Here is a 16,058-nt window from a genome sequence, read left to right on the forward strand (position 1 = left end):
TGTTGCAGAGTGGCTGGCTTCTCGTTTTTTATTCTCATTGTCAGCCAGCCATGGTAATCTGCTTTGTTGTTTTAAACTCTTCATCCCGTTTCTTGTGTTTCTGTGGTGTTGTCCTCCCCTTTTGTCCATTTACATTTTTGTTGCTCTTCATCATTGTTGTGATTTTTCCTTTCATTCTGTTTTGAGTTGTCAGTCTCGTTTATTTTATTCAGTCTCGTTTATTTTATTCTTACACTTGTGGCATTGTTTTATTTGGAACGAGGGCTGATGACCTCGTAGTTTGGTCCGTTTCCCCCCTCTTTTAATCCAACCAACCAACCTCAGAAATCCACTAATGTTATAAATATAGGTTTGTCCATTTTCATTCTATCTTCTAACATTAGCTGTAATGTTAGCATGCCCTCACATGTCCCTTCATTTCTCCAGAACCCAAACCTATCTTTCCGAAGATCAGCTTCTACCAGTTTCTCCATTCTTCTGTAAATAATTTGTCTGCATTTTGCAAGAATGACTTATTAAACTAATCATGTGGTAATATTCACTCTCATGAGTACCCGTCTTCTTCAGAATTGGGATTATTACAGTCTTCTTGAAGTCTGTGACGGTGTTTTGTCTGGCTCATATATCTTGTGCGTGAGGTGAAATGGTCATGTATGTTTTGAGTGAGAAGTGAAAACCAGTGGCATTCTATGGCTAAAGTTGTGGGTGGAAGCCTGACTAAACTCTATTATATATTTATTCCTCTCTGTACTAAAATTTTAATTGCCTATTGTATTAGATGATACTCCTGCCAAGAACTTCATGCATCCCAGTTTCATATAATAATGCAGTGTAAAAAATAACAGAATACTGAGAGGAACGGTAGGAGTTATGTAGACCTATGAACAAATAAGTAGAAATGCTTAATCGCAAAGCAATTCATTTTAGAATATCTCTGCAAATAAAAATGTAAATTCCATCAATAAAAATGTAAATTCCATCAACGTTCGGGCCTGAAGCAGTATTAAGTCAACTTCTTACCATGATATTTCAGCTGACAACCATTCAGCCATCTTGAGGTGACTGTTTTGCCCTGGAGGTTGCTGGTTCACATCACTAACTTTTTGCCAGAAATTGGCACGGAGGAGCATGCGCAAAGGCAGTTGCTACACGAATGATATCTGCCAAGTTCTGCCCTCAGCTGTTCAGAATTTATTTGCTGGGTACGGGCTTGGTGATCCCACAGTTCCTGAACTGCGGACTGGTAAGCCCTGCCAGTCCTCTGTCATTGTAAACTCAAACCATGCTTTAGCGACCACCATGCAGCAGGTGGTGAAATGTTGTGTGTGTCAGGGAATGGGGATCTTGGCTTGATGACCCAGATTACGAGTATGGAATAAACCTCTCCAAAAAAACCTCAATCTCAAAGTGTGCTGTGTTCTGATGAGTTGCCTGGCTGTTGAGATGGAACAGTCGTTAACAGACAACCTCTTGGGAATCTGCCATCCCTCAGTTGTGTAAGGCTTACTCAGGCACGTGGGACTCTGAGTGGACCCTTATTTCTGTAGCTGCTTGTGGGACCGAAATGGATCCTCCGAAATTTTCTTTTCCTCCTCCCAGTGGAAAGGGTGGGCTGCTGGAAGGTACCAACACCCTACCTAACCAGAGGGCTCATGTAGCCAGTCCTCCTGATTCAGTCTATAACTACAGAATGCATGCTGTTTCTCACAATGTGTCTATTATAGTTCAAAGAGAAGAGGATAGTTTCGAGAAAGTTTCTCCATTTTACATACAGAAAGGCTTAGAAGGCATTGCTGGAACCTTAAAATCTGTTAAGTGCTTGCGCAATGGGAGTCTGTTGGTTGAAACATCTATCTCCTAAAAAGTAAAAAACCTTCAGAAAGCTCAGTGCCTCAGACAATATGTGATAGAAACTGAATTACACAGCAACTTGAACTACAGCAAAGGTGTTGTGACTTTCAGGGATCTAGTCGACATTCCCCAAGTGAGTGGTCCCAGGAAGGTATTGTCGACATGTAAACCATTATGAAACGGGTGGATGGCGATCTTTTACTTTAATGAGCACCAAACTCCCACAGCATTTCAGGGCACACCTAAATGCACAGCCTTATTGTCCACTACAGAGTTGGTTGTTCCTCTCTGGGGATCATGTCTGGAGTAGGGACTACAGAGTTTTCCTCAAAGAACGGAAGATCCAGTAGATAAAAACGACAAAGTGCTTCCCGTATGGTGAAGCCAAGAAGCTATAAAAGTCCATACAGCTACCCCTGTTCGCTGCCTCCTTTCTTTCACCTCAAACAGTAAGTCCACAAAACCGATGCTGCTATGCAAATCAAGGTTGCTAGTGTCAGCACTAACACCTGCATTTGTCAATGCACGTATGCTGCTGCAGTTCCTTCGAAGCCTGCCACTCCCACCGGAACTTCAGAAAAGGCGACAGTTGCTGATATTGTGGAACTTCCTGCCCCCTTCAAAGATAAAGTTTTGTCCACTGACCAGCACTGCCCTTACCACTGTCACTGCCACTTCAGAGATTGTGGCTCCAAAATCATGTCAGACTAAAAAATCAGAGTCGAAGGCGAAGAATCACCCACTGACAAAGACAGAAACATGATCTGACGATGTTAATGTCATCCTATCTAACATCTCTCTCAAATCTTCCTCGGAGGCTATGGAGCTTCATGTTGGATTGGGGCAATCATCTTGCCCCAAGACTGACCCTCCACCAATTGTAGATTCCCCTGCCTGGCAGAAAGTCAGGATGAAAGTATGACTTTCGTGATAGATGGCTTCCATTCTCGGAGGAACTGGAACTGCCATCAAAGGGCGAAGCTCTGGGCCTCTGTTTACGAGAAACACATTTTAAAGATACTGACATCCCTATGCTACAAGGCTGTATGTTCTATAGGAAGGATGATCTGACCGATGACGGAGCCAGGGGAGGGGTTGCTGTTGAAGTTCATGTGTGTCTTAAGGGTCACTATTTGCTCACTGTATCTCCCTCCACAAGATGCAAGCGACTCTGAGGCTCACTTAGATCTTGCGGAACAACTCCATGTCCATTTCTCCTTCTGGGAGATTTCAGCACCAATGTTTTGTGGGGCTCAACCTCTACTTGCCCTCAGGATGGGTTTTGGAGAGCCTCATGGTGTCTCACGAGCTGTGCATCCTCAACATGGGTACTCATTTCAGTACTGCTACTGGGTCATTCTCAGCCATGGACCTCTCTTTCTGCTCCCCAGCCTTCACGGATTCTGTTAGGTGGTAGGTCATTGATGACCTTCATTCCGGTGACTTTCCCACTCTGCATTCACGTACTGGATGGAGCATTCCCTAAGAGAAGTCACCACAGTGGATGGTCAGCAAGACTAACTGGACGCTGTTCAGCCAGCTGGCTGTGTTTGAACATGGCAACAACGTCCAGGAATGGGTGGATCGCATCACACGAATGATCCATCATGCCACTGACCTATCAATCCCATAGTCCTCAGATCATCTTAGAAAGCGACCTGTACTTTGGTGGAAAGATGAGTCACACGGAGCAATCTGGGACAGGTGTGTAGCTTAAATGCCACCCGGCAGCAGACAACCTCATAGATTAGATTAATTATTCATTCTTTAGACCCGTAAAAGAGGGAATCCTCCTGGGTGTGGAACATGTCAGATAAACACATTACAAAATTGTAATTAGAAAAACCTGAGTTTCATTAATTTTAATGATCCTCAGTCAGTAAATAGTAAAATTATGTACATGAATTAAATTTAAACTTCTAATATTTACAGGTTTAATACTTACATCTGCTTTCATTAAATCCATCATTTAGACATTTGATAGTTTCTTGGCTATTACAACCAAGTATTGTCAAAAATTAAAGTATAATAAATTTTCATTAAAATGGTCTACTGCCCTTGTTGAGAAACTCATGGATGGAATAGGAGTTGGCCACCAAAAATTCTTTTAATTATGTTTAAATTGTGCCTTGTCTGAAACTAAACTCTTAATGGTTGCTGGTAACTTATTGAAAATGTGCGTTGCTGAATACTGGACTCCTTTCTGGGCAAGAAAGTGATTTTAAATCTTTATGTATATTTTTCTTATTCCTAGTATTGATACTGTGTACTAAGCAGTTAGTTGGAAAAAGAGATGTATTATTTACAACAAACTTCATTAAGGAATAAATATACTGAGAAGCTCTGGTTAATACGTCCGATTCTTTGAATAGGTTTCGACATGATGTTCTTGGATTTACACTACTCATTACTATTACTATACGCTTCTGTACTCTAAACATTTTTTCTCTGTTTGTGGAGTTACCCCAAAATATGATACCACATGACATAATGGAGTGACAATAAGCAAAATATGCCAGTTTTTTTATATTTATATCTCCTATGTCTGACATCATTCACATTGCAAACACAGACTTGTTTAGGTGCTTTAGCAGTTCATTAGTATGTTGCTCCCAACTGAATTTATTATGAAGTTGTAATCCCAAGAATTTTACACTCTCAACTTCTCCTATTTCCATGTCATAATATTTTATACCCACACCAGAAGGAAAACTCTTGGAAGTTCTGAACTGCATATAGTGGGTCTTTTCAAAGTTTAATGACAGTGAATTGGCTATGAACCACTTATTAATGTCAGTAAAAATTTGATTAGCTGCCCTTTCGAAATTTATATTTGATTTACTATTTATTGCAATGTTTGTATCATCTGCAAATAAGACAAACTTGGCATCTGGTAATGTAACAGATAACAGGTCATTAATATACACAAGAAGCAGTAGTGGACCTAGTATGGAACCTTGGGGAACACCACATGTAATTTCTTCCCAGTCAGATGATGTCTGATTGCCTACTGCTGAAGTGTTACGTAATGACACCCTTTGTTTTCTGAAACCACTTTGCAGCACTACCAGTGACGCCATAGTATTTTAATTTACTTAAAATAATGCTGTGATTCACACAGTCAAACGCCTTTGACAGGTCATAGAATATGCCAGTTGCCTCTAATTTGTTGTTCAATGAATTAAGGACATTTTCACTGTAAGTGTAAATAGCTTTCTCAATATTAGAACACTTAAGAAACCCAAACTGTGACTTTGACAGTATGTTATTTTCACTAAGGTGTAGACACTTGAACATAACCTTTTCAAATATTGTTGAAAAAGCTGGCAAAAGTGAGATCGGTCGGTAATTTGATGGCATTTCTTTGTCCCCTTCCTTGTGAAGAGCTGGGAATGTTCCTGCAACAAGTGATTGATTACACAGATAACTTAAGATATGACTAAGCTCACATGAACACACTTTTATTAACTTTCTTGATATGTAATCATAACCACTAGAATGCTTTGATTTCAAGGACTTTATGATGGATTCTATTTCTGTGTGTTAGAGTTGTTGGAGCCAAGGCTAGACTTGTAATTAAGAAGAGCAAAAAGTCATGGCAAGTGTTCCTGGACTCTTGTTGGTTGTTCCACTTGGTCTACAAAAGGATGAGAAGCCATCTAGAGGATTTCCAGTAAACAGTCATTTACTTATAGCAGCAGTGCTGAAACAGGGGTTCTGAACATTTGGAGAAATTGCTTAGATGCTGGCGGAGCATTTTGCGAAAACTGCTGTGAATGCCAGACAAGAACTGGTGTGGTGCCACTACTGTGCGACTGTAGAGAGGGGCAAGTTGGATTTCAGATCCCACAATTTTGAGTCTTACAACTGTCCTTTCTCCATGTCGGAGCTGGGATCAGCACTGTCTGAGACTCGTGACACTGCACCCAGTCATGATCAAATCCGGTATTGCATGCATCGACATTTGCTAGCAGTGTCATAGAAAATCCTCCTCAAACGTTTTAATTTAATATGGCATTCAGGTCAACTCCGCAGCTCATGGAGAGAGGCAATTTTGGTACCTATCCTCAAACCAGGAAAGGGCTGCACATGTCCCAGTAGTTATCAGAGTATCGCTTTAACAAGATATGTAACAAAGACCCTGGAGCAAATGGTTAACCTTTGTCTGGTCCTTGTTAGAGACAAGGCAACTCATTAACCATTCTCAGTGTGGATTCTGTAGAGTTTGCTCCACTGTCGTCAGCCTGACCCTGCTAGAGGTGTCTGTTCAGCAGGCTTTCCTATGAAAACATCACTGTATCGGCATATTCTTGGAGATCAGTAAGGCGTACGATAACACTTGGAGACACTATATTCTCACACAACTGCGTCAGTGGGGCTTTTGTGGCCACCACCTCATCTTCATACGGTCTTTCCTGTCTCAGCGGTTTTTTAGAACCCTAGTTGAAGACACACTGTCAGATCATCTTGAGAAGAAGAATGGTGTCCCTCAGGGCAGTGTTTAAAGTGTTACCCTCTTTGCCATACCCATCAACAGTATGATGTCTGCAGTAAGTAGTCCACACAGTGCTCTTTATTTGTGGATGATTTTGCTGTTTTCTGTTCCTCCTCCAGTGTGTGCCACATTTTATTGGGCTATTGTTTTATTTTCTGACCAGTGGGCCATTGCGGATTTGCTGTCAGATCTGCCCTCTAGTTTAAGTAATGTTCAAGCAAATGTGGTTAGAGTTTTAAAGTTTCTTGAATTTCCCAACATCTTTCCCAAGATTTTAGGGAGATGGTTTTTAATGTATTAACAGGGTGACTGGCTCATCCATGTTTTTTGGAAGTGGTCAGCCTTTCTTTTAGTTTTGTGCCTTTCTTTTAGCTCCTTTCTTGTTTTACTTGTTTTAATCTCATAAGAGCTAATTTTACCTTTTCTCTGTTGTTTAAGCACATGTGAGATAGTCATTTTGTGGTCGCCTCGAGTGCATGAGTGTGGAACAATTTTCAGAGTTTTAGCCACGTTTGTTTTAATGAGTTTGAGGGTGCAGATAACCTTGCCGTTGAGCGCACTCTTCGAATATTGGTCCATGTATGGCGTAAAAGAACTGTGTAATGGTAATACTACAGGTGCAAGTGTGCATTCCGACACAGTGCTCATGTAGTAGTGTCACCATTACGCATGCACCTGCACACCATAGATGGAGCAAAAGGGCACGGAACTCGACAGAGGTCGCTTATGTAGTGTCTGTCTTTGTGCATGTGTGTCTGCTAATTTTTGATATAAAGTTTGCAATGTGAAGTAGCAATCTCCAGTGGGAAACTCTCACCTGATGATGACTGAATGGTTGTCCAAAATCCCAAAGTACTCTATGAATTTACTTCAAATTTTTATGTATAAAGAATAGTGCAATGTTGTTAGGAAACAGGAAAGTTGTGTATATGGCCTACCATTGTATGATAAGAACTACTACAGAATCCAAATTTGCAATAACAATAAAGCTCAAGGTCAGAGGGAGATGCGTAATGGGAGGACAGAAGGGTGGAAGGAAGTGGACATAGGAAGTGGACAGACAAGGGTGAGAAGGAAATTAGGACATAAATCCAATTCCTATTCATATAAGAAGTGTGTGTTTTCTCTCTCTTTTTCTTTTCCATTTAACCAAACAGAGCCATAGCAACATGTTTGTAAACAGATAGTATATCATAAAATCAGTAGCCTTCAAAAGTACTAGAAATATTTTGATAATATCCTCTCAGATAATGAACTTTCTGTGTGATCACAATAGTAAATAATCGGATATTTTTAGTAACTATTAGTAATTATCACATTGCTAATTGTTTTATATGGAGGCATGCATGTGCATGTGCATGTGTATGTATGCACACTCAAACGCGCGCGCGTGCACACACACACACACACACACGCTCGGAACCTGTGTCTGGCAAAAACTATTCAATAAACAGAAAGGAGTCATACGAGAACACCCCTGTCAGTGTACCTACAAGTTTTTCTTCCATTTTATATTGACTTGATGACGATAAAATTTGAGGTAAAATTATGGTTAGATCAGCAACAGTTAGTTACTGAGCTTTGTGCAGAACACTGTAAGGGTTATTGTCGTGACTCTTCGCAGTCAGTGTCCTTGTGATACCATTAATTCAGTCACATACTTTCACTTCCATTTAAACGCTACGCTTACTTCAGAATTTTCAGCTTATCTTTGTCTTACCAGTTATAGCCATCTTATCTTGGATGCTCTGGGACTTGAATCTCGGGTTTCTGTTCACTATTGGTCCCTGATACAGAATTATTCATAAAATTGTTAGTTTCTCCATGATTTTAATAAAACACAGTGCAAAAGTGAAACTGATTTGGTATTTATTGAAATACATTATTGAGTTAACAATTATAGGCAACCCTTATAAGTTTGTTGTCCATAAGGTAAAAGTTTGTCTGTTTACTGTGGTTCACATACTTTGTGCTGGAAATGGTTTTGTCATTTTTAAAGGTTATTTATAAGTGTCAATTACAATGATCATTAATGCTAATCTCATTGTTATGCACGTAAAATGTTTTGAGAGATTTTGCTCCATTCACGTGAGAATCTTGAAAACTTCATGGATTGTTTGTATAAGAACATGATTAATGTTACAAAACATCGTGGTCGGAGCTGGCAAATCTTTCAAATACTTGCTACCACCATAGCCATCTCATCCAATTGATTGAATTAAAGTTCTATTGCTCCTGCTTCCTAAGTTACAACCGTGTGAAAAAGGAAAGGTGTTCATTGGAATTTGCAAAAATGTTGGTTATTTTAATGGTGCAAATACATTTCAGAACACAATTTTAACAAATTTCCACTGTGTAGGCAGTGCATTATCACTTTATATACAGAAGTCTAATCCAGTTGGAAGCGTGTCGTGTAAAATGTCTTTCTTACCAGCAGATGTTGAATGAGGCAGGGGAGATGATCTGAACTGGCTACGTAAGTAGTCCAGATAAACTGATAATGAAAATTAGTCATGAGTTAAGTAGATCACATCCCACCTTTTGGTGTGTTACATCCTGCAGCCATACAGACTGCAGCATACCCAGAGTTTGACACTGGCTGATAAAGATGAACTCTTTGTGGTGATGTCTGAAATTTGTTACAGTAGTATAGTTTTGTGAAAGGTTAATCTACAATGATCCAGCGACATTCTACCTTTGCAAAAAATGTCAACTGTCCTAACACTGAGATGTGGATCGGAGAATAGTCATTGTGGAAAATGAGAGAGGCTAACCAAAAGTGAAAATGTTGTGTGTGTAATGTGTTATCTAGAGGAAATTCTTCCTGATTTTGTCTTTCAACAGGGTGATGCTCCTCCCATTTCCACATAAACATCCATGAGCACCTGGATGCCACTGTACCAGAATACTGGATCTGTCTTGGCTGCAATAATTCTACCTACGCTGATGCAGCTCTGGTTTCAACAGTTACTTGAGTTTACAATGAACAATTTCTTTTTGTTGGGATACATCAAGAATATATACCTCTAGGTTTTTGAGATGCTTCAAAACAAATGAATTTTATTTGATTTAATGTGGTGTGAAAACGGGTTTTATGCATACTTCAACAGTCATTCCCCCCCTTACTTTGACAGCTGGATGATCTGAAGAACTGTATGTCCTGTGAAATAAGGGAAATAACCAAAGGTATGTTAGGAAACATCTGTGGTGATATACCACACCTGTAATACCGGGATGGACAACAGCAACACTGTGAGTGGCAAGTATGTGAACTATGCAAATAGACACAAAACTTTTCAGCAACAAACTTAATAAAGGCTGTCTATCACTAAATATTTTTGTGTATGCCTTTTCAGTGAAGTAAAGTCAGCCTTACTTTTGCACCATTCTTGCTTTATTAATATATTTTCTGCATGTTGTCTGTCTCCTGATCCAGAGTTTAGTGTAGCATTTTCTTTGCTTGACCACTTACACTTTTCCCCATTTCTTACTGTTCATATATGTGCATTCTTCATCTCAAGTGTGTCAAATTCCAAAAGCTATAGATTTGATTGATTGATTTTGTTAGTCTTATTTGCATGCAAATCTTATTCAATACATTTGTCTCAAATATAAATATAATGGGCGATCAGAATGTTCCGTTTGAAGGTCATACAATCCATTTGGTATGCCAGTCATGCAAAATGGCTATGAGCCCTGAGGCAATCCTCCCACCAATGCTGCTGTTTAAAGGTAACCATTTGGTAAAACACAATATCCTGCTGCCTGAAGTAGTCCGTAACTGCCTACTGCACATCCTTGTCTGACGGTAATTGTTGACCGTTAAAGATGTTTTTGGAGTAACTTCTGCATTACGACATTTGCGATATGGGGACATGTGTTATCACGCCACACCCTATGGTGTACCATTCCACAGTAGTGGCTTTCGACAGACATACTGCCCATACACATTATTCATTCTCAGATGGATGTCTACAGGTGTTTGTTTTTCAGTAGCTAATAAAAGAATAACAGCGCATTGGTCCTGCTTGGATGCATTTGGTAATACCGTGGTCATGGTTCACATTTCTGCATTTACTGCATGCACGTCCGACACGAATGCCATATAAATTTCTCACCACCTGTCAGTGCTTATACACCCGTGTTGGAGTTGCACTACATTGCAAATAAGGTGCAGCAGAGCTCTCACATAGAAACTTTTTGATCGCCTCTTATTATTTTTAAACCTGAATAGGCTGCCTTGGTTGTAGCTATTTTTAAATCACAAAAACTGTTGAATTTTTTTGTTGTAGATGCAGTTCCTCAACTGGTGAACAGCACTGTTTCCCTTTGGTAAGTTGTAGTGTCATTTATCTATTTCATTAAAGTACTTAGTCACTTGGTTTACTGAGATTTTAGAGAATATTTCATTTGTAGTCATTTACTTGGCTTAAATTACTATTGGGCTATGCATGCTCATTATTCATTATTATGATATGAAAAGAGGAAACAACATAATTAGAGTGGAAAATAATTTTCCCAACCAGTATGTTCTTTTTGCTTGATAAGAAAGAGACAGTGGGATTTTCGCAGCATTTTAATCAAGAACAGCTAGTTTTTGTGGTTCTGACTGAAACATCAGTAAGTAGTTCCCTGCACTGATAGTGTATTTTGCATGCAAGTCATGTGTACTAATACGGTAATCAGGAGGGTACAGGGTATGGAAAATTTCAGGATTTATGTGTGCAAACTATTGCTGGATCATATGTGCAGACTGGTGAAGGCAAATCGTGTCTGGTTATTGCATTTAGCTTTCCACTTGAGTGTCAGAGATTAAACTGTCCATTTGCTGTCGCGCATTCTTAGCGTGGTGCCATGTTACATTTGTCATTAACCAACAATCTCAAGTTCATCCCTTTCTGTTAATGCACCTGTAAAAATTCTGTTCTAAGGAGTAAATCATAAGATAGACCTTCCGATTCATGTGTTGTACAGATTCATTTTATTACATCCAAATTGGTTTGTATTATGTCTCTTTTATACTTTAGTTTGCACATGACATCCATGCTTATAATTTTGATTTGATTGTTACTTTTGTTAAAGATGATTGTTTAACTTAAACAAATGGGATATGGGCAAACATTCATGTATGGTATAAATTTAATTTGCCACAAATATAGAACACATTGCACATGATATATGTATGGTTTCACACCAGTTAAGAAACAAAGGAAAAAGGTTACACCAAACTGAAAATGCCTTGAAATAAGTACCGTATTTACTCGAATCTAAGCCGCAGTTTTTTTCCGTTTTTTGTAATCCAAAAAACTGCCTGCGGCTTAGAATTGAGTGCAAAGTAAGCGGAAGTTCTGAAAAATGTTGGTAGGTGCCACCAAAACTAACTTCTGCCGTCGAATATATGTAGCGCTACACAGGCATGCTTTGCAGGCACAAAGATAAATACTGGCGCCAAAACCTCTGCGTCAGTAAGTAAATTTAAAAAAAAGGTGGAAGACGAGCTTTTTTCTCCGCCCCGAGTTTCAACCACTGCATTTTCATATGTTATCCAACGAAGGAAATACAAATTTCGTATTGTTCATCTTCGAATGTAGCAGCACGTCAATGTACTACGAAAATCCGACTGGCAAGACTATTTCGGATGTTTGTCAATATGGGAAACTCTACGTTCTGAATTTTTTCCTACCTGTGAGAAGAGATGGTTGCTAATAGGAACTTTTATAAAATGTGAATCACATGCAGTATTCTCTTCACCATAAGAATAATACGAATATAAACATTTTGTCATGTATTCTTTCATGTTTGCAGCTATCTTATTTAAATCCTGTCTGCCTAATAACCTACGAAACTAGAGTGAGACAACAGCAAACGCGGAAGAATACACATATCATGTCATGTTTATATTCGTATTATTCTTATGCCTAATAGTGATACAGTCAGAAATGAAGCACGGCAATTGACTAGATTTTTAAATCTAAGATGACTCTAATTTCGGTGCAGAATGTAATGTACTACAAGAGGCGTCTGCAAAGATTTTCAAACGGAGAAAAATTTTCGCTAAACTCTCGTTCAGAACATCTCCTATCATACACAGTCTATTATTTGGTTCTTGTTGATCATCTTGCCATTGTTTTGCTAATGAGACGATTCCCCTCTCTCTCTTTTTTTTAATAATTGTAAGCGGCGGTACCGTGCACAAAAGCAAGCCATGCGGCGAGCGGCGGCAGGCCGTAAACACTCATTATCAGAAAGCGACAAACAATGCATGGCACAATACAATAATGCATTTTCAGCTTAGAGTGATGTAAACACCTGTAACAAAGAGAACGGCACTTATCAGATCAAAGAAAAATACGCAATCAATCCAAACCAGACGAAGCACGTGAAAAAGGAAGGGTACCCGTATAAATACGGACGGAGCGCCCAGCAATGTCTACCTGGTAAAGCTTAACTGCTAAGCTTAAGACTCGAACCAAACTACTGTAGCATTCGACTTACATTGTGTCTCATATTATAATGGACCAACTTTGTTTCGATTTGGAGGTGCAGCCTAAAACTTTTCTCTCACCATGAATTTCGAGTCTCAAATTTCTGGTGCGGCTTAGATTCGGGAAAATTTTTTTTGCTTGATTTAGAGGCTCATTTTTCAGGTGCGGCTTAGATTCGAATGCGGCTTAGATTCGAGTAAATACGGTATGTGTGTGCCAATAACTTAAGATGAATGCTTCCCATAGAATGGTGGTGTGGCAGCTGTGCATCCAGAGTAAAAGAAACATGATTGATATGTTGATGCATGAACAATTTCCTTGGCTAATAACCATAATTTGATTGATGAATTGTGATGATATGCATTTTGAAAGAGGATGTGATCAATACTGTGGATTCCTGTTTGAGAGAAATTTTTAATCCTATCCTGCATTCTGGTTTAGGTTTTCTGTGGCTTATGGTAAATAATAGGTGTGTCCTTCAAAAATTGTGTTCAATTTTTCGTGATCTCCTACTCTAACTGCTTTGTAATTTTTCCTTTGAAAGCTATTTCCGTTGTGTGATGTCATCCCCCGTCATTTGTTAACATACATCAACTATTTAATATGTGTGTACTTATGTCTAATATCCATTGTTATCTTAGCATTTTATAATCTGTCTACCACAACAATTTTCCATCAATCCTCTATCACTTGTATGTATGTTGTAGCAGATGCTCCCTTAATGTGTCCCTTCTTGTGGTAAGAATTTCCACAACTGCATTTTATACATTTTTTTGTTGTTGTGCCATATTATTTTGCAATTCCTGTCCATTTAAATTTAGCTTGATCCTCATTGAGTCAGAACTTTTGTTTTTCTAACAAACTAGTTTTTGCTGGCATTCTGGCATTCTTTGCTGTCATGGGGCAAGATATGTGTCATTTATCTTTCTGTAGGCTCTGTTATTGTCTCCCAAATTGAAAAATCTAACATCACCTAACAGATCTGTCAATGGTGGGCAGTGAAAGCCTCATTACTCCATTTTGTTAAATTTTGCAGGTGAAGTGAAAACGATTTCTTAAAAAGTAATGTAAAGTGATACAGAAAGTTGCTACATGTGTAACAGTACAGTAGAAGCGTAATTATTGACAGATTAGAGAAATCCATCCACTTTCAAATCTCACTTTGACTATGGAGTTACTGGTTACTGGAATTAAGAGTTTTTACAGACAGATGGAGTTACGAGGTTTTCATAGCCTATCATTGATATGTTTGCTCTTTTTTGGGCCTACATATCTTAGAAGACATACAAAGCTCTTCCTTGTTAGTTCATGAAGAGTTGATGGATATGTTACTTTTTCTGTTGTATTTTTATTACTACCTTCCTTTTAGTGTTGTATTGAGATCTTCATAAGGTAACTTCACAACATAGAATCCAGTCAGTTTTGTTTGACTGCATTAATTGTGTGTGTGTGTGTGTGTGTGTGTGTGTGTGTGTGTGTTTCTGCGTTCTGTATTATTAGGAAAGCACACACTCTTTGTTTCTTGTGACAAGTATTAATTTTCATTTGTTACTTAATTTATGAAGTGTAGTATATTTTTTAAATAATTTTTATGTTTGCGCACTTCATTAAAAATTGTTCTGTTGAACTGTTTTATGTGCTCACATAGCTAAATTTAAGCACAGACTTAACTGTTTTTAACAGTATTGTTTAGGTTCTTATAATAACTGATCAAAAAATCCATTTTTTCCGCAGAGGATGTGATTAAATGCAGTGCACATATGACAGCTTTATGCAGCATGTAATTGTAAATATCTAACTTCTGTGAGATTTCCACAGGTTGTAGGCTCTAATGCATAGTATTAATTTGTGTTACATGATTTATGCACCAGTTATTTGATTGCTTGTAGATCATAGTCAACACATAACTCAGGCACCTTTATGTGGGATGTATTTTTAACTTGTGTGCAAATTTCTAAACTAATTTTATTTTAATAGATGATTTTTACTGTCTTTAACTTGTACCTTCAATTTCCATTGGGTGATGAACAACTGTACTGTGCTTTGTGGTATTTCATGGTTTACATATTTTCATAGACAATGTATCATATATAACATATTTGTTTATTTGCACATAGAAATGTTTGCATTATGCTGATATGTTAACTTCACAAGTTTAAATACATCCATCGCTAGGACACAAAGTATTGTATGGAAGTTCCGATGTCTTGGAAAGATTCTACAACATTTTAAAAAGTTGATTTGTTTTCCCAAGAGTAATGACGGTGGTTGCTGTGCTGGATGTGTGATGGCTTTATTAAACTGCCATCTACAGCTGGGATCAGAAGATACCAATTTAGAAGAAAAACTGGAACTGACAACTGCATATGAGTATCTCCTTTTTTGCAGTTGACTTAGACAATCTTGAAGAAAACCAATTTCATGAATCTTCTTTCATTGGCTTTTTTTTTGTGAATGAAATTTATTTATGAAACACAAGGACATGGGATAAAATGTGTCTGATAAACAATGAGAATGAGGATCAAATTGTCCAACTTGGCCGTGCATATTGTGTGTTTAGTGTGAATCAAATTAACAAATTAGAACTGCAAAAATTCCTGACATTTGAAATAAGGAGAAGTTGGATCTGGTAAGGTTCATTCAGAAAGGGAAATGACAGATACTGCCGAATAATACTTCATTACCTGCTGAACAAAAAACAGTAAGATGCAAGAAGCAGTAAATAAGAGATCCAGCAACAAGAGGACAAATCGTAAGTGAATTATTAGACCGCCAAAATTAAGTTTATGATAAGTAAAGCATAATTATTTATTTTTTCATTTTGTATAAACATGTATATACTCAGTACCTGTATCTTTTGAAGATGATTTTTATAAATATAGAGACTTTTAAAGTTAACCTTTCTTTCTTTCTTTCTTTCTTTCCTTTCCTTGGGAATATTACATCCTAATAAATCAATCAAACAATGGAAAATCCAGGATGGAATGTAACAATATTATGAAAGAAAAATTGCTACTCACCATATAGTAGAGATGCTGAGTCGCAGATAGGCCCAACAAAAAGACTGTCACAGTAAGGCCTTTATTTGAATATGAAAAAGTGCATAGATTTCATGAAAGATTGAGCAAACTACTATAAACAGGAAATACTGAGACTTTTAGGTTCAGAGCCCATGAATCTTACACTTCTGGCTTCACTGTTACTCACGAAGTAAGGTGGCGTTGTGA

The 16,058-nt window shown here is 38.2% G+C and overlaps 1 protein-coding gene across 1 annotated transcript in view; it reads left to right on the forward strand.

The window, feature by feature from the left end:
* Window positions 1-15,729, forward strand: part of LOC126253643 (uncharacterized) — an 83,399-nt gene extending 67,670 nt beyond the window's left edge. The window contains exons 7-8 of the mRNA XM_049955146.1: window positions 10,639-10,678; window positions 15,086-15,729. The gene's annotated coding sequence lies outside the window, so the exon portion shown is untranslated. The remainder of the gene's footprint in view (window positions 1-10,638; window positions 10,679-15,085) is intronic.
* The last annotated feature ends 329 nt before the right edge of the window (window positions 15,730-16,058 follow it).

The sequence above is a fragment of the Schistocerca nitens genome, chromosome 4 (assembly GCF_023898315.1).
Source record: "Schistocerca nitens isolate TAMUIC-IGC-003100 chromosome 4, iqSchNite1.1, whole genome shotgun sequence".
Classification (NCBI taxonomy): domain Eukaryota; kingdom Metazoa; phylum Arthropoda; class Insecta; order Orthoptera; family Acrididae; genus Schistocerca; species Schistocerca nitens.